Raw genomic sequence first — 20,768 nt, forward strand, 5'->3', positions numbered from 1 at the left:
ACTGATTTAAAAATTTACATGGAAATATAAAGGAATAGACTAGCCAAAACAATTACGTAAAAGGACAAAATTGGGACTCACATTATCTGATTGCAACATTTAAAGCTATCATCATCAAGATGGTGTGGTAATAGCATAAAATTAAACACATGGATCAATGGAACTGAATAGGGTCCAGACAGACCCAGCACTATAAGGTCAACAGATACTTAACAGAGGTGCCAAGGTAAATCAGTGGAAGAAAGGCCAGTCTTTTCAACAAATAGTGCTGGAACAAGTAGACATTCATACATAACTAACATATGTACCAAGCATCACATACAAAAGTTAATTCAAAACAGACCACAGTCCTAAATGTAAGGAATAAAACTACAAAACTTCCAGAAAAAAATGTAGGTGCATATCTTTATAATCTTGGGTTAGGCAACAACTTCTTAGACATGACATCAAAAGCATGAACCACAAAAGAAAAAAACTGGTAAACTGGACTTCATCCAAATAAAACTTTTTTGCTGGTCAAAATACAATCCCTATACTCCCATTTCCATGCACACTATGGCTTCTCATACAGCTTTTCTAATAGAAAAAAATGCACTAGTCTTCTATCCAACATGAATATCCAATCCACTTGGCTGTTGTATTCTTTTCATTGTATGTTAATAAACTGAAGTTTTGGTTTACACATCAGGTACCTTGGTGTTTGTTTACCTAGAAAGGGTGAGTCTCCCTAGGCTAAGAACCAGACCCTGAGCTATGATGAATTCATCCAAGTAACACCTCAATGACTTCTGGGCCACATACCCAAGTCCTAACAAAGTCCCACAACTGTTTGTTATGGTTTCTTGTGAAAAACGGTACTTTGTTTAAAAAAAAAAAAAAATTAACTGAAATTGTCCATGCTGCTACTTTTTTCTCAAAAATACAAGTCTATAGGAATACTTAATATTTGCTATTAAATACTCCAGCAAAAAGTCTGAGGACAAAAAGGTTCAGAGACATGAATGGTTTTGAAATAAAAACGTACCACAGTAAATCATTAAAAAAACCTAATGCAGTGGGAAAAAATGTAAAATTCATGTTTTCCATTCTTAAAGTCATGAAGAAGAAGGGGCAAAAAATGATCTACCATTTACTTAACATATTGTGATTATTTCCTAAGTGAAAATGATAAAATTATCCACAATTGAGTTAAACCAACATTTCTTTAATAAACTATAGACGTATGCTGAACTATAGTTCAGCATAAAGTATCATTATATTTACTAATTGCTATTCAAATTAAATTTGATTTCCCACAACTAGTACGACTTGTTTTCCTATAGTAAGCTTCAATTGAGAGGTTAAAATAAATGAACCAGTGATACTTTTATAATCAGCAGATGGAGCACAAGCTAATAATAGAAATTAGACAACATTTCCTCCCACCTGCTGGTACTCTGTGTTTATCAGTCAGTGATAACTTCAGTAAATTGTGAATAATGGCTAGTGGGCAAATTTGTTGCGTGGGCCTGGTTTAAGTCTGGCTTACACTGGACTGCCTAATGTGAATCCCATAGTGCTGTGCAGCCTCCCTAATCACTCATGCTGCCCTCCATGGTCGGCTGCAATGTCAAATCACTCAGCATCTGATGGCAAAGGGAACAGCTGGGAGGCAGTACAGTGTGAGGACTCTCTACACTACCGGCTCACTCTTCCCAAACCTCCCCACCCTCTCTTGAAAGGCACTCATCCCTCTTCTGCCCTATAATTTGCTTCCTGGTGCTCTCCTTAAGCTTCCAAGATACTACCGCACCCCAAATTCCTTCTCTCTCCCACTCCAAAGTCAATCTCATCAGTCACAAGTATTCAAGGAATGGGCCTGGTATCAGGGAACAAATCCCAACTGCCCCTCCCTGAGGCATAACTTCTGAATGCTCCAAGCATCTTTTTCTGTTACGGCATCAGTCAGGGTGCTATCTAGAATCTCAACGGGTATACAAATCTTTCGAACACCATTAAGCAATCTTATTTCACAATCTAACAATTTGAGTGGCAGCATAAATTAAATTTCATAATGAATACTGCCATCTTACAATGATTATATTTTTATATAGTCAAACATTAGAAACCAAAGAAATTAGAGCCTGCCAGGAGAATTGCTTGAACCCGGGAGGCGGAGGTTGCAGTGAGCCGAGGTCGTGCCACTGCACTCCAGCCTGGCGCCTGGTGACAGAGTGAGACTGTCTCAAAAAAGAAAAAAGAAAAAAGAAATTAGAGCCTGCAATATACTATCGCTCATAGTTCTACTTGAAAGAAAATATGCAAAACATTAAAATATTTAATAAATCGTTGACTGGTGCCTGCACACATTTAATTTAATCTCCTACCTTCCACACAGATCACTGATAAAATCATAGTAAATGTAACTATTCATGATTCACTCTGTGGCAAGATACTCAATAAAGCTTAATTATGCTTACCACCTTGAACTAGGACAAGAAAAGAAGCTGATACATTTCAGACAGATTTTCAATCACAAGAGTATAGCTTTTAAATAATCTTCTTTCTGCTTTATTTTCTCCTAAGAAATGACATGAACAATTTAAATTTTGATATGCAAATGTTTAGGAATTTTAAATATAGCATTTTTACTTATTACTTTATTATTTTTGTCTCCTAGTAGCACTAAATGTTTTAGCCTATAAAAAAATAAAAGGATGACAACCTGTACTTTCAGTAAACAGATAAAGAGTACATTTTAGTTATAATGTTAATATATTTATGGGCCAGCTGCAGTGGCTCACACCTGTAATCCCAGCACTTTGGGAGGCCAAGGCAGAAGGAATGCTTCAAGCCAGAAGTTTGAGACCAGCCTGGACAACACAGCAAAACTCCATCTCTGCAAAAATTTTAAAAATTAGCCAGGCATGTTGCCAAGTTGCAGCTTCTTGGGAGGCTGAGATGGAAAGATCGCTCGGGCCCAGGAGTTCAAGGCAGCAGTGAGCTGACTGTGCCACTGCAAGCCAGCTTGGGTGACAGAGCATGACACCGATCTCTTAAAAAATATATGTATTATGGCTGGGCATGGTAGCTCAAGCCTGTAATCCCAGCACTTTGGGAGGCCAAGGCAGGCAGATCACAAGGTCAGGAGTTTGAGACCAGCCTGACCAACATGGTGAAACCCCAACTCCACTAAAAATACAAAAATTAGCCAGGTGTGGTGGCGTGTGCCTGTAATTCTAGTACTCAGGATGCTGAGGCAGGAATCACTTGAACCCAGGAGGCAGAGGTTGCAATGAGTAGAGATCGGACCACTGCACTCCAGCCTGGGCAACAGACCAAGACTCCATCTCAAAAAAATATGTATGTATTGTATTTATATATGACATGCTACCACCTTTTCAGAAATGGTGGCATTTTATAGTAATACACTGAGACTATGTCAGCTATTCATAACACACCCAACTATAAACATCTTAATTCTAAGGAGTTTCTTGTTCAACCATGTGTAAAAATTTGCATATTCTACGTAAAAAATCACGTTCCTACCTTTTAAGAACCTAATAATTTGCAAATCCCCTTCTGAAATATGTGATCATCCATATAATGTTAAAGCAGTGAGGAACATCAGATGTAACATAATGCAAACTACACATCAGATACACTAAATTCCCACCATTCTTACCAAAATTAAAAGGCAAGTGATTTGCTCAAGGTCTCACAGCAAAAAAAAAAAAAAAAAAGAAAAAAGAAAAAAAAAAAAAAAAAAAAAAAGCAGCATCAGGATAACTCTAGGTATCCTGACTCCAAGTGTGTTTTATTCCTCCTGCTACATCATGTTGTCCTCATTAAAAAAAAAAACAAGACACAGCCTCCTTTCAGGCTGGAACACCTAAGGTTTCCAAGGAGTTGTGACCAGCGAAAAGCCTGGGAGAAAAAAGAAGAATAGGAAGCTGGGTATGGTGACTCTTGCCTATAATACCAGCACTCTGGGTGGCAAAGGCAGGAGGATCACTTGAGTCCAGGAGTTTAAGACCAGCCTGGGCAAGATAGTGAGATCACCATTTCTATAAAAACTACAAAAATTAGCCAGGTATGGTGGCATGCACCCGTAGTCCCAGCTACTTGGGAGGTTGAGGTGTGAGGATCACTTGAGCCTGGGAAGTCAAGGCTGCAGTGACCTGTGACTGTGCCACTGCACTCCAGACCCCGCAACAGAGCGAGACCCTGTCTCATAAATAAATAAACAAAAAGGCAAGGTGTGGTGGCTCACATCTGTAATCCTCGCACTTTGGGAGGCCGAGGAGGGCGGATTACCTAAGTTCAGGAGTTCAAGACCAGGCTGGCCAACATGGTGAAACCCCCAATCCCCATTGCTACAAAAACTATAAAAATTAGCCAGGTACAGTGGTGCATGCCTGTAATCCCAGCTACTTGGGAGGCTGAGGCAGAAGAACTGCTTGAACCCAGGAGGCAGAGGTTGCAGTGAGCTGAGATCATGACACTGCACTCCAGCCTGGGTGACAGAGTGAGACTTGTCTCAAAAACAACAACAACAACAACAACAAAAGGTAGGATGGGGAGCATGTTCTCAGCCCCAAACTGAGAGACGAAGCAGGAAGTAACAGGCCCCTGACAGTGGAGAACAGAATAAGCCAGGAAAGTCTCTTGGCTGACGCCAGGGAGGGATCCAGAGAAAAGCCAGGTCCTCTCCCCATGCTACCAGAAGGAAGTATGCCATGGATCCAGCTCTGCACTTTCTGAACGGAATGAAGTAAAATCACGGGATGCTGAACTGTCATCAATATTATGCCTTGGTTTCCTAACAGAACATGTTAAGGAAATGTGCTAACATGACGTCTATTTAAGCCCATTTAAAAAGAAACTCTGAATCAAATCCATTTTGTAAATTGGATACTATCTTTCATTTAAAATGGAGAAGAAAAAGCCAAAACTTAAAGTTAACTACCAGCTGATGATGCAACTGTGTCAGCCTTATTTTCCCACTTGCCTTATAAACACATGGTGACCTGCCAAAGGTCTTTCTCATTTTCACCAGCCACAATCTGATATATCAATGTCAAGGTCACTTTGAAAACAAGAGAAAGCACTCATTTTTTAACTAAAAGATAGTGTGATTAGAAATATAAGTTCCTTGATAAGACAAAAGCAGGCCAGGCACAGTGGCTCACACCTGTAATCCCAGCACTTCGGGAGACCAAGGCGGGTGGATCACTTGAGGTCAGGTGTTTGAGACCAGTCTGGCCAATATGGTGAAACCTCATCTCTACAATAAATAAATAAATAAATGCCAGGCATGGTGGGGCATACCCGTAATACCTGTAGTCTCAGCTACTCAGGAGGCTGAGGAACAAGAATCGCTTGAACCCAGAAGGAGAAAGTTGCAGTGAGCCGAGATCGCACCACTGCACTCCAGCCTGGGTGACAGAAAGACTCTATCTCAAAAAAAAAGAAAGGAAAAAAAAGAAGCAAATATTCTATGGTAACTGATATAAATCTAACAAAAAGTCTTCACAGTTCTATAATGTGGGTATCATGTCTTGTAAACAGCTTACTTAATTTTATATTAGGCTTTTCTTGTTGTTTGTTTGAAACTGAAATTACTCCCTTAAAAATAAACTCAAATGATTTTCTAGCTGCTTAAAAAGACAGTAGTGAAAGAAATGTCTTAATCAGGTCATAACTAATTCTAATTAAGATGAAAATTTACCAATCTAAAATAAAATTTTTCAGAAAAAACATCTAAAAATGGTAAACCTGAAAAATAAACTGTATTCTAAGGGAGAAAAAACCTCCCAAGGTAAATCTTATAAGGGGTGACATATTTCAAATGAGAGATCAAAACTAATATTTACTAGCCAGTAAATCAGCTTTTAATATTCTGAAAGATTTGTGCTAAATGAAGTAGACAAATGTTTTAAATGTGAGACATTATTAAAAATCTCAAATTCTGCCATAAAACACTGAAATGAAATAGTATTGAGTATCAAACCTCAAAATATGTTACCATAATTCAAACCCTAGATGTAAATATTCTCATTTAATTTAAAATGTTCACTTACAAAGCAAATACTTTTTAAAATTCTATTTTAATATATTCAATTCTCATGTTTTTAAGAAATACAAATTTGCCTAAAGAAACTATAAAGAAATACTAAAAATATTCGAGTTCTTTTATCTACCAATAGTTACTCTTTTGCAATACAAATAAAACAAGTATAAATAATAAAACCAGTTTCCTACTTCTTAAATACAAATTTGAGATGCACTTTCCAGAAAAACATTCTTTTAAGATATCCAACTTTCAGAAAAACAGTTCTTTTTTTTTTTTTTTTTTTTTTTTTCTTGAGACGGAGTTTCGCTCTTGTTACCCAGGCTGGAGTGCAATGGCGCAATCTCGGCTCACCACAACCTCCGCCTCCCGGGTTCAGGCAATTCTCCTGCCTCAGCCTCCTGAGTAGCTGGGATTACAGGCACGTGCCGCCATGCCCAGCTAATTTTTCGTATTTTTAGTAGAGACGGGGTTTCACCATGTCGACCAGGATGGTCTCGATCTCTTGACCTCGTGATCCACCCGCCTCGGCCTCCCAAAGTGCTGGGATTACAGGCTTGAGCCACCGCGCCCGGCCCAGAAAAACAGTTCTTAATGGATAATTGGCTATAAGAAAGGTGGGGAAATGAAAATTCAAAAATGAAATGAAGTTTTTGTGGTTGGTCCTAAATATTTTACTATGTGCTTTTACAGGTCTATTTATTCTCAGGAAATTTTTCTAATCTATTATACTAGAGTTTCATTATGATACTGTTCTTTGGAATCCAAGATTATATGCCCCAAGAGATTACAACTTCAATCATTAAGAACCTTGTAGGTTTAAAACAGGCCTATCTTATTTTAAGCATAACAAAAAAAAAGTCACCAGGTAGTCAAATAAAAAATAAAAATTTGTAATTTTCATTACTCATGTAAAGAAATTCCTAAGTCTACACATGCTTTTTATTATCAGTAACTCAAAAATACATTGATTCTTAAAGAGAAAATAAAAACAAGAATGCAGCAATTGTGATGGTCTCAATATTCAAACAGAATTACACATTATTATTGTTACATTTATTATATAAACAAATATAGGTTCACATAATGAAGACATATTTCTATATTATTTCATTTTTAAAATAAAAAATTTATGTATATGGAAAATGAGCAAAGAAAACAAACTATTTCACTTTGTTAAATTTTACTTTACTATTACACAAGGTATTTTTGTATGAAATATGATGCTACTGCTCACTAAATAAATAAAAAGCAAAAGCACTCTTTGATCAAAATCCTTCCACAAATGGAAGGACTGAGAGAATGACAGAATGCTTCTATTTGGGGATGTCGCTGCATTAAAAATTAGCAGAGACTGTCCTGGTGACAGAAATAGCACCTGCCACTAACAGTCCTGCAGAGGAGGATTTAACCTCCTAATAAGTCTATGACAGACCAAAGAAAACAGTTAATTTGAAGCATCTCTTTTTTTCACCCTGTTCACAATGCGGCAGTTTCCTTCAACAGCATTTGTCACAGTAAGTTACAGCTGTGCTTTCAGAAAAGGAAAGCCTAATTGCACTACACAACAGAACTATTAAAAGCAAACCCTGAAAAATGAAAATGAACTCCCTACTCTTAAGATGTTTGGCAGAAGACTCCAAAGGTAATTCTAGAGGTGTATTTGGTAAAATAACTAATGATATCTTTAAAGTTTAATTGCTGAATCAAAATGTTATTGAACGAAAAGAGTTAGAGGCAAAATATACGGTGAAAACTTTTATCTGTTTGTTCAGTGGTACTCCCACCATGTTCGAAAAATGTTTTGAAGTCACTTACAAAATTACAGCAAGATAAATTAGAGGCAGGACCGTGGCAGAGACAGCACAGTGTAGGTAAGCCCTGAGGGGGCGAAGGCTGCAGAGCCACACAGCTGAGGTTAGAATCACGGCTCTGCCACTCACGATAATCCCCTGGTGTGGTCCTGAGCAAGTCACTCAGCCTCTCTGTGCATCCATTTCCTCATCCATAGAATAAAAACTGTAACGCTTACTTCATGGAGTTATTATACAGATTAATTTAACATATGTAATGCATTTAGAACAGTATCTGGCAAGCAGAAAGTTAGCCTGAAAGGGAAAAGTAGAGAGGAGAATAGGGTATGAATAGAAAACTGGGTCAATGCACACAGCCTCCTGTAATGTGCAGTATATACAGAAGACTTGTTTTTCTTTTATTCATAGTTGCCTGTCACACAAAGGTATACAAACACAAATTTTAAATTTGAGGCATTTATAACCACTTCATATTTCCAGGGCAGTACAGCTTTAGTATATCATGACTACACTGAGCAAATTAATTAGGCACCTTATTTATCTGGCTTGAGTTTGTCATCTTTTTCCAAAAAGGACTATGACCAATTCAAGCAATTTTTAAATCACAGAAGTACTCCACTTTTAGAATTGGGTGAAAGGTCTGTGCACATGCCGTTTAAAGATGATCCCAACAATGAGATATGGTAGATACCTCTGAAGCCCAAGTCCCAGCACCTCTGCCTCCCCTAAGTTCAGAGCTTAGCGGAGCCATTTCAGAGGACACCAGGAGTATAGCAACTAAGGTTAAACTAGAAGAGCTGACCCTGAAAAATTATAAAATATTGTAAATATCTGGTTTCCCACTCCAACTGAAATATTTTAGCCAATAATGGCCCAATCAATAGCAACTATATTAAATGAAAAACACTGCAAAACTATTAAATGTGTTTCTACTATTAGCAACTATTAAATATTTGCTAGCATCTAAATACACATTAGATGCTATTAAATATTTGCTAGCATCTAAACAGACATTAGGCATTCAGAACACAAAGATGACAACATACAATTTGGGTATTTGATAACAAAATGATGAAAGATCATGGTCTCATGCCCTACTCTGAAAAAAATTAAGATTGAGTAATTTATTCTGCTTTTCTTTCTTCCTCCATTCTCCATGAGATTTTAGGGTTCTAGCAATAAATGTCTGTATAGAGCATCTCTGAGATTTGCTCAAAGGGGCAACTTGAGGGTAGAAAAATAAATACCCTGAAGGGAGTACTCCCTCAATCTCATTAATATCACAATATCTCCCCTAAAACTGCCTGCTGACTTAATTCCAATTTTATATCCCCCTTTAATGAAGTCATTTCAGTAATAAGAGGTAAATCTAAAGTCACAGGGGTTAATAAGCTGACGAAAATTTAAGAACCCAGGCAAACTGCTTACCTGGTATTTTTTTTTTTAGCTTCCCGTAAAGCCAAACTAATGCAAAAAGAAGTTCAATACTCTTTGAGAATAGTGAGACCTGTTTATAGCCCCTTTAATATATCCTGTTTTGCACACAGAATAGGCTTCATCCACTTCATGCAGATTCAGCCAATAAAGAGATTTAGCAGAGTACCCAAAGCTGCCGCATGTGTAAGCACACTTATCTTTGTCCCTAGTGTATTACCATAGGCCTATGGTTCAATTGCATAGCAACAGCACTCCTTTCTAATTGCTCTGGTTGCTCATTATAAGCACCCTGGCAGTTTATTAAGAAGCCTTATCTATAAAATAAACAGCACCAAAGGAATCTCCTATCGTGTGCAGGACTGAGGTAATGGTAGTTAGCAGGAGATACTCAACAAGCCTCAGAGTTTGCAGTCTGGTTAGTCTATGTTTCTCTTAATTTTAAATTTCCAATGTTCACAAATATATTCTAAGTACAAGGAGACAGCTATTTTAAATAGGCTGAATTTTTTTGTTTTTTTGCTTTTTCTATGCTCTTCAGAACCTTCCTACCATATATAAAGTACAGCTTGGTAGCAATAATGTTCATATTTAATTTTAGAATTCTCTCCTACTAAGGATCTTTGTAGTCCCTGCTAGATTATAATTTCACAACGTTCTAAAAACAAAGTACAAATGCAGCCTTTGTGAGACCTGGGTCAGAGAACTCACCTACCAAGGAATGCCCAGACTCTTGAACCATGGAAATAGTAAGATAATAAACAGGTACAGTTTTAAGCCATTTAAACACATGCACGTGTGCGCGCACATGCACACACACACACACACACACACACACACACTTAATTTTTTTTTTAATGTGGGGAAGGGAGGACTAAAAATAGTTATAAAAAAATTAACAAGGACCATTACTTTTCATTCTGGCATTCCCCCTTCTAATGATAGCCTTTCTTCAGATAACCTTACTGATCTAATATTATAATTTTCTTAAATGAGTAAGAATAGAAAGTTCAATTAATAAAAGCAACTTCATGACTTAACGAAGAAAATAATATAGCCTTTCCAAAAGAATCTAAGGGCCATATGATTTTATCTTACTTTTCAGATGAAGAAGACAAAAGACGTTCTTTATATATGCAGGTTGGATGTTGGGAAAGCAATTTATGAAAATAAGACTTCTGACGGGATACTTCTGATGGGAAAAAAATGTTTTGTTTGTTTCAATAGCCTTAGCATTTTATTACAAAACTCTATGGCAAAATGTCAAGTCATACTTCCTTTGAGTATTCCCTCCCTTTTTATTCAAAACAGTATAATTAGCCAAACTTGTCATACTTCATTTTTGATGAAATAATACTTTTATGTATTAAAGGAAACCTTGATGATTTTTCTAAAGGTTGCAGACAGCATCTCTGATCTCCGTTATGATAAACTAATATAGGAAAGGTTGTGCTACCTGGTATTTTACCTTAAAGTTCTAAAATTTTCTGTGGCAAGCAGAATAACAGTTCCCCCAAAGATGTTCATATCCTAATCTTAGAACCTATGAATATGCTACCCTACTTGGCAAATGAGACCCTGCAAATACGATTAAGTTAAGGATCTTGAGATGGGGGACTATCCTGGATTATCCAGGTGGACTCAATGTAATCACAAGGGTTACCAACAGAGGGAAGTGGGGAATCAGAGTGACAGAAGATGGAACAATGAAGCAGTGGCAGAAGTGACATGGCCATGAGCCAAGGAATGAAGCCTTCTGAAAAGGCAAGGAAATGAATATCCCTGTACAATTTCCAGACAGAACACAATTTTGCTGATAACTGTAAGGTCCATTTTGAACTAATGACCTCCAGAACTGTAAGATAATATATGTGTTTTTTCAGCTACTAAGTTTGTGATTATTTGTTATACCAACAATAGGAAACTAATATAATTTCCTTCTGGGGAAAAATGCCAATTGTTTTAAAAACAAGGGCCACTGCTATCACGAAGGGAAGGAAAGCAGGGGGAAACTGAGGTTCGGAAGGAAAGGTTTCTGCCTCCTGGAGGCTGAGCAAATGAAACATGAGTATATATAACATGGGTAAAGCACAGCGTTTGTATCTTTTTTTTTTTTTGAGACGGAGTTTCAGTCATGTTACCCAGGCTGGAGTGCAAAGGCGCAATCTCGGCTCACTGCAACCTCCGCCTCCCGGGTTCAGGCAATTCTTCTGCCTCAGCCTCCTGAGTAGCTGGGATTACAGGCACGCACCACCATGCCCAGCTAATTTTTTGTATTTTTAGTAGAGACAGGGTTTCACCATGTTGACCAGGATGGTCTCGATCTCTTGACCTTGTGATCCACCCGCCTAGGCCTCCCAAAGTGCTGGGATTACAGGCTTGAGCCACCGCGCCCAGCCTGTATCTTTTATAATAGATTGATCTGTGACAGCATGAGAAGTCATAAGACAGACCAAATGGGGCAACAATCATCAACCATTCAAATAGAAAACACCCCTTCTACTCTATCTCATGCTCCATCCCTCATAGCTCCAATGATTTGAAGAGTGTGTCATCCATCTCCCAAATGGACTAAACATAATATGTAATAATTGATTTTCCTTTTTAATTAGTACAAGACATACTGCATTGTCAGATATAAGCTGATCAACATAAAACTCACAGTAAGTTAATATAACTTCAGACAAAAACAGAACTTAATATTCTAGCCAACTTTATTTGAGTTATTTCCGGAATACAGAAAAGGGTTCTGACGCTAAAGGTTTCAAAGTACTCTGATATGTAACCAATGTCTTCAAGCAATATGATTCCTTTTAGTGGACTGCATATTTTCCATAGGAGCTGGTTCCCTATCACTCTGGCCAAGTGCTTTTTCCAAACTGCTGAATAAGAAAGCTTTCACTTTGATGAATAATACATGTATACATTTAACACTGGGTCTGAACCTGGGTCATCATTCCATTAATGTTTGTCCATTTTTCCCACCTTTACCCTAACTGACTTTGCCATCTTCAGAAAAAAATACTACAGCAAGATCCTGCTTATCTATACCAAGGATGACAAGTCCAGTAATGCAACTAAAATACATCTTTCCAAACAATTCAGAAATTTCTAATTCCTAATCTCCAAAATACAGCTATCAGCAACAGAAATATTGTTTTTAATACATTTTATTATGTCTCAAAATAATTCACAACATCCATCAGAAGTATATTTGAGCTCTCACATGGCTAAAACATCTACCAGAGAGGAGAAAGAGATGGCAAACAGGGAAAAGCCACAAACAAAAAATATTAGTCTCTAAATTCTGGGTACAAGGTACACTGTTCCTCAACAAGGTTTGTAGATAAAACAGCTCAACGCATTAAAACATCACTACTTGTAATTTAAAGGTTCTAGAAATTACACAGAAATTTTTCATAATTTTGGGAGCTCTCTTAAGTTTAAGAATATCCATTTTACTTAGTGAAATTATACACAATGGCATACACTGATTCTTAACTAAGAAAAAAGTAATTTAGTAGGTCTCTTCATCCTTGTTTGAACTTAGGGGGTTTTAATAACAAAATGTCTCTATGTAATCAGAAACACTTTCTTTAAAAATTCAATTATTTAAAAGCAACAATAGAAAATAGCTTAGTTTAAGCAAAAGGACAAAAAACTTTATATATGCTTCATTAAAATGTATAAAAAATTAACAGGTACTAAAAGTCAGTTATAGAGCCCTGCTATGTGTCAGGCACTCTGCAAGGGTTGGGTTAATATTGCAATGAACAAAATGGACACTGTCCTTGCCTTCAATGTTTACTGGCCATTGTTCGTTCTTCTCTTATGAACTGCCTATTGAAGTCTCTGCTCTGTTTTTCTACTGAAGAGAGAATAGCTTTTCTTGTTGATTTATATAAGCATTCATATATTAAGGATAGTAACATTTTGTCATAAATAAAATTCAAATAAAATCCAAACAGTTATTGAAGCAAGTCATAAAATAATTCTGAAGCATGAGTAATTTACTTAAAATTTATCATAGCTACTGCTGCCTCACATTCAAGAATATCTGTAACCTCAACAGGCAGAATGGCAAGGTGGTTAAGACCACAGGCTCTAGAAACAGATGGCTTGGTTTAGAATCCCAGCTCTGCCACTTTCAAACTGTAACCTCAGACAAGTTATTTAACCACTATGCGATTCAATTTTAGCAACTGCAAAATAAGGATACTTAGGTACCTACTCCAAGTCATCACTTTGAGGATGACATAATTCACAGAAAACACTGATACTATGCTTGGCCGGCACTATACATGCTCTGTCAAGTGTTACCTGTTCTCAGCAGTATGCCAGAGCAAACTCAGAACAACTGAAGAGGGTATTGTTGACTTTTCAGAACTGTTAGCCTATTGTTAAACAAAGCCATCATTAAAAATTAAATTACATAAGACTTCAATTAAATAAATTATACCAACAACAAAGATAATAAATATTCAAAACTCATCACTTACTAATTTCTTTACTACATTTACAATTATCTTTGAGTGTATTTACATCCAGTCCATCTATACAGTGGAAATACAATATGACATAGATATGCTATTGCATATCTCTTCCCAACTCTACACTCAGTGACATCAGCTTGGCTGTTCGAAATCAGCCATAAATTATTCACACCAGAAAATGAACAAATGATATAAATCAAGACTTTTTCTCCTGGATAGCTGGTTGCCAAATAACTTACCAGTACATTATTGCCTCTTATTATAGTGGTTATTACAACAAATTATCTGTAATTTATTTTACTTTTAGCTTCTTTTTCACAGTAAAAAAAAAAAAAAAAAAGGGGGGGGTTTCAATCTAAATGTCAGTTATCTTTACTTCTTCCTATATGGTACTGTGTATACAAACTTGACTGCCAAGCTGAGGTTCCCTTTCAAAATGTGTCCCTAAAGGACCATATACCTTTGTCTATAATTACACCACACAGTAGCCTTGCCTTTTCCCAACTGCCAAGGCCCAACAGATTCAGTATTCTTTTAAAATAACAAAGCGAATCTGCCATGGTTCAATATGGAGGCCACCTTAAAGAGATAAAAGCTAAGTGCCAAATTGTCATCAGACACAGTCCACATATCTTTTAAAATTGTTTTGGCCTTCTGACATTACTTAGCAACTCAAGTCAATATCAAACAGGCCCACAATCCCTCTAGCTGAAACACAAATATTAACTTTCAAAATAATGGTCAAATACTCCAATTGCTCACTGCATGTCTTCTGTTGGGATCTAGTGCAATACATGGCATAAATAATGTGTTCAGAGGGATCATCTAAATACTTTGATTCATATCAAATGTGCGGCAATGTTTACATAGCACAGAATGAAGCTTGCAAGGAAGCAAGCTGGCTAAGCCTCAAGACTCACCCTACATGTTCGGTACCAGGAGGTAGAAGTATAGTTCATATGTCTAGGGGCTTAGAGTAGAAGGACTTTCTCTGGGCAGCATGACTAAGTGGAAAAAGCATTAAACCAGAAATGACACTACCTAGGCTCCAGCTCCAACTCTGGTACTAACTAATTCTATGAGCTGAATATCTCTTAGCCTAATTCTTCTCAGAAATAAAATGCAGGAGCTAAATTATACGATCTTGGCATTATGATTCTGCCCTATTATTATTCAGAATAAATGTACTGTTACTACAAAAAGAATCTTTCCTCTGACTGTCCTATGATAACAATGTTATTAAACTGCCCAAATTTAAATATTACATAAATAGAAACATTCACATTAGTAAGAAAATATAGAAATCCGACCTATCATGACTTAATTATCCTGCTACACACCAACTTTAATACTTTTAGGGTTAGCCTAACACAAAGGCAAATACATGAACTAAGACCATACTTTATTCCCTGCTATACCATCATCAAGTTCAGTTCAGAACTTCCATCAAAGTCTTCCATCAAAGATTTTCATCAAAGTCTTTAATATACAATTTATCTACATGTTTATTAAGAGAGATGTGGATAGAGAATATATTTAAAACTTTGCAGATTATAAGTCCACAACATTTCTGTAATCTATCTAATTCTAAAGAAAACTGAGGGGGAATTTTATGTATGTATGAGTCTCATTTTAAGAGAAAACGAGGACAATCTACCTCTGGGCATGATACTGACAAGAGAGGATTTCTTCTCCACCGTTAAGTAACTAAACATACAGACACAAATTTATGAAATCACAGTTTTTGGGGCATCAAACAATAGGCAGCACAGGGGAATGTCATATCTGAGAAAAGTGAAACAGACAAGGTGAACTTACTGCCTGGAGAGCTTCCAGGATAAGGTACAGGAAGGGCAAACCAGGGAGGATATGACCCAAGGGGAGGAAGCAGTTTTCCCTCAGGTGAAGAGACAGTTCATCTGAGGAGGTCAAGACAACTAGAGTTTGCAGAGCCAAAAGAGACTGCACAAAAGCAAATCCCAGAGATCTGCAAGGGGTTCTTGAGTGCTATGTAACTATATGTGAGGAAACTATATGAAGCCAGGTGAATAACCATCAGAAAGGAGTAGGCAGAATCAAGAGAGTATTGCCTCTGCAGTAAAAAGTAAAAGTTTTTAGCAACAAAAATTTCCCAGAGCCTCAAATAAATCATTGAAATGAGAGACTAGGCAACATTAAACTTCCTGTTACCCGAAGGTGCTATATATGTGCTGACCCTAGCAGTATACCTCTAGGCCTTTTATATTTACATGTTCTAGAACTATATACAGCTACTTTTAAGATGCTACACTATAGCCAAAAGAACTCTGGCTAAAGAAAAAGAAAAAAAATGCTACACTATCATTTATTATTATTAATTATTATTATTTGAAGGAGTCTCACTCTGCCGCCGAGGCCAAACTGCAGTGACACAATCTCAGCTCACTGCAACCTATGCGTCCCAAGTTCAAGCAATTCTCCTGCCTCAGCCTCCCGAGTAGCTAGGACTACAGGTGCCCACCACCACGAGCATGGCTAAATTTTTTTGTATTTTTAGTAGAGACAGGGTTTCGCCATGTTGGCCAGACTGGTCTCCAACTCCTGGCCTCAAGTGATCCACCTGCCTCGACCTCCCAAAGTGCTGGGATTACAGGTGGTGCACCTACACTACCTCTAAAGTAAACAAAGAACACTCTGGGACAACACTATTCTCTGAGTTCCCAACAAATGTCTAAGTAAGTCTGTCCATGAATTTTGCCACTGTTGTCTGAAGGCACACTCCTATTCTGAGCTTCGCCTTAGTATTTTTGCTCCACGTGTTCCAGCACTATGTTACTTTTATCTAAATTGAATCTTATCTTCTTAGAATTTCTTTTGTCTTTCACTATGGCAACAGATCATTTTGCCTATCTTCCTGCATAAAGAAATTATGTAGCATGAAGTAAGGTAATTTGTATACTTCTTCAAAATTACAAAACTTGGCCAGGCATGGTGGCTCACTCCTGTAATTCAAGTACTTTGGAGGCCAAGGCACAGATGGATCACCTGAGGTCAGGAGTTCAAGACCAGCCTGACCAACATGGTGAAACCCCATCTTAAAAAAAAAAAAAAAAATTAAATTACAAAACTTACTTCAATCTTCATCTGCTTGGCAGTTTTTAAATTGCTGTGAGAAAATGAGTTAAGGCAGTGTACTTGACTGAAAGTACTATCTAGAGTTAGCTTAGTTAAAAAACTGAATTCAGAAAAATCTTAAAGCCCAAAACCCTCAGCAGAAATTCATTCATTCAACCTTTTTTAAAAAATAATTATTGAGTATTTAAAATATATCAAGCACCATGATAAGCATCAGATGTATTAAAAAGACTTACATAAGAAATATGTAGTTTTCCAACTTGCTTTTGTAAACATCAAAAGTATTCCATCTTCTGCTATTTGATAATACTATAAACAAATATACAACATGCTTTTCTCTAATCTCCCTACTATTTCTATATCATCTCTTAGTATCAGGTATTTCCTTACAACCGTGGGATTAATTTCTATTAATTTGCAGAAAAAGAAGTTGTACTATAACAGGACTCTACTAAAATTTATTTATCCCTAGTGTTAGAGAATTAAAACTATGAAACAAGATAATGGGTACAGAACACACTGGTCTCACCAGGTAAAGGGTTTAAGAAAGATGCTCTTAGAGTACTTCATTTGTACTGCGTACACAGGAGCTTAATTGTCCCATGATCACCTTGCTGGCTTTCCCCAACAGAATGAGACCTCCTAAAGGAAAGCAAGATCATCTTTTCACATCTTTGTACATGTCATGGGCACTCAATAACATTTTATATAATTTATTACATAAATGAATGAAAAAAGTAAAGTTAGATAAGAAACAAAACAAACGCATTCTCTGGCTTAGGATTGCACCTCTCGGGGACCAATATTACACATCTTATTCAAGGCAGTGTCTTGAATATTATTTATTCAAGGCAGTGTCTTCTCATCCCACTGTACTATGCCTAGGAAGACAGCCTGCAAGTGTATGATCAAATCAGATACTGAAAATAATAGCTAGGGCCATAATGGACCACCTCAGCCATAAATGACCACAGAAACACTAAGTCTCTAAATTGTTTATGAAAGTACCAGATGGTCTATTAAATCAATGTCACTTAATACCCACAATGTTGCATACAAACTATATCTGTCAGAATCACATGGATGAAGTTTTTCTCAAAAACTGGCAATATTTTATATGCATGAAAATATTTAATAATTTTATTATCTTAAACCTCTACTTTATTTGTGGTGGTATTTATATTTATTATAGAAGTAAAAAATATCTGTTTTAAAATGTCAGATTCAGAGATGAAAAGAAAGCTTGTTCTTGGGAGCTATTCACTCTTAATGATTTGGTTTCTCTATTTTTATAGCTCTCTGTTTGCATATAATTTTTTTTTCTTTTTTACAAGAATGCCAAACACATAATCATCTGCCTTTTAACTTTCCTTTAAAATATATGATACAGATATCAGAAGTCAATACTTAGAGATTTAACTCGTATTACTTATTAGTTGCTTAACATTTGAGTATCAAAATTTATTCAACTGTCCTCTACTCCTGATCATTCAGGATGTTTCCAGTATTTTGCTGTTATAAACAATGTCACAATAAACATCTATGCACTAAAGCTCTACCTGCAGGAAAGATTATGAAATACTGACGAGTCAAGGAGTAGATGTGCCTTTAGCAATGTCCTTTCTCCAAAGACACAATCTCAAAAGCAGCGCAGGAGAGTACTGTTTCCCCATGTTCTTGCCAGTGCTGGATGTTATAATAAATGCTTTTAGAAGATTGTAACAGGAAAAGTAGTTTCTATTAAAAAAAATTATTCCTACTTTTTAAGAATCCTTTAAATCTCCTTTTCAATTTGCCCACTGTCAAAAATGTATCTCCAATTAGCCGGTGGCCTGTGCTATAGAAATGCACTTGTCAGTTCCAAACAACCAACTTATAATACATGTTCTCTTAAAAATGCTGTTTAAGTGAAGGTTAGATCATCCAGGCTAATGTACATCTATATTTTTAATTTAAAAAATGGTAAAACAGCAACAACATTATCAATGTAAAATATATATTGACATTTTGTAGCCAATCTAAAATAAAAATTGAATATAGAACGTTGGAGCTATAAAAAGTATATTTAATAAATATAAACAGTAGGCATGTTTACATTAGAAACTCAGTTTCCAAATCACATCCTTCCCAACCAGGTATTTGCCCGCTGTTAGCATAGAGGAAACTGAGGACAATGGGACAGCCAGAAGGAACAGAACTGAGCAGGAGAGGAATAGTTGGGGGGAGTGTAAAATATAAGTGTGAAGACCCAAACGATGAGAAATGGAGTTGGGCCACCACTCATCTAAAAGCTTCTATCTCCCAAACTCTCAGAAACAGCATGAGATATGTTCCCCTTCCCTTTTTCACTACCCCTGTCCTTCTTTGCACCATCCCTCACACCCAAACACATACACAGAGACCTACCATATGCCCATTTGGGGTGAGAGCAAATCAAACCTTTCATGCCTTCCACTGATGCATCTACTTTCTAGCTGTGTTGGAACTGACGCACGTAGCGTCACATTCTCCTTTATTCACTCCTGATCCAGAGCAGGAATGAACAGAAGGGAAGAGAAGGATTCAGATCCAGCAGATTCTCAAAATGCAAGCCTTGGGGAGGGGAGATGGCTGGGGTTGTTAGTGGTCTAGATCAGCCTGCCCGGAGCCTGGACCTTATGGTTAACTAGGAAACAGTCAGCAACACACTAATCCAAGCACTGCAGCCAAATTTTTATTCAACTCTTCTTCTTTTTTTTTTTTTTTTTCCAAGATCCAGGCGTGCGGTCGGGCCTCAGGGGCGGCAGGTCATGCAACGGTGGTGACAACGGGCTTCTTCCTCCTCCATCTTCTCAATGTCCTGAGGGGCAGGGGAGCCTGCAGGACCATATGCCGTAGAGTAGGGCTGCTGTGGAGATGTGGCCCGACACCCGACCAGGCCCCATTCAACTCTTCAAGGTGGGAAATATTTTAGTTCCATGTTATAATCCCAATTTATATTAGTCTGAATCTATTTCTTAAAGCCCCAGATCACTGATAGCCTGCTGTGTGCAATTTACCATCACCATCATAATGCAAGGCCCTAAAATACAGAAACTTCAAGGGTAACACTGACACCTCAGCATTCCTCTTACTGAATGTGAAGAATAACACTGACATCACTACTTCTGTCTTCGCTCTTGTTTCAGTTTTTCCACTCACTTCTAGATTCTTGCCCTTACTTCTCATTGACTTGCATAAAGCCAGTGAACGCACCCCTTCTATACAACAGTGAGAAACAAAGAAGACTTGGCAATGTGAAGAACTAAAAATCAGGAGGCCTCAGTTTAGAGCTTGCTTTTTCCTTTACTGACCCTTCTTTTCTGGACTTTAGTTTTCTCGAGGATAAAATGAAATGACTGAGAATCAACACACTCAATGCTGACATCTTTTCCCTACAGGCAATGGTAATTCTCAAAGGCTGGGCAGGTAGGAGAGCCGAATCAGGGTTAAAAACAACCACCCAAGAGTAGTTCTGTAGTCCTGTGCCCTATAGTATCCTATAGTTCTGTTAATGGGGAGGAGGGGGAGGATTGAATAAGAGAAAGGAAAACATATCTAAACAGCTTCACTAATCCCCCAGAATGAAGCCACTTCAAAGCTGAAGGCCACAATCCCTAGTCTTGAGGCTGTAGCTCCCCCAAGACTCAGAGCACTGGTTTAAAAATCATGGAGGCCGGGCGCGGTGGCTCAAGCCTGTAATCCCAGCACTGTGGGAGGCTGAGGCAGGTGGATCACGAGGTCAAGAGATCGAGACCATCCTGGTCAACATGGTGAAACCCCGTCTCTACTAAAAATACAAAAAATTAGCTGGGCATGGTGGCGCGTGCCTGTAATCCCAGC

At 37.4% G+C, this 20,768-nt stretch overlaps 1 protein-coding gene across 25 annotated transcripts in view; it reads right to left on the reverse strand.

The window, feature by feature from the left end:
- The window catches only part of DST (dystonin), a 496,895-nt gene that overhangs the window by 342,162 nt on the left and 133,965 nt on the right, over nucleotides 1-20,768 (reverse strand). The gene's annotated exons all lie outside the window — the stretch shown is intronic.

The sequence above is a fragment of the Sapajus apella genome, unplaced genomic scaffold, assembly GCF_009761245.1.
Source record: "Sapajus apella isolate SASKATOON/1434 unplaced genomic scaffold, GSC_monkey_1.0 scaffold41, whole genome shotgun sequence".
Taxonomy (NCBI): Eukaryota; Metazoa; Chordata; class Mammalia; order Primates; family Cebidae; genus Sapajus; species Sapajus apella.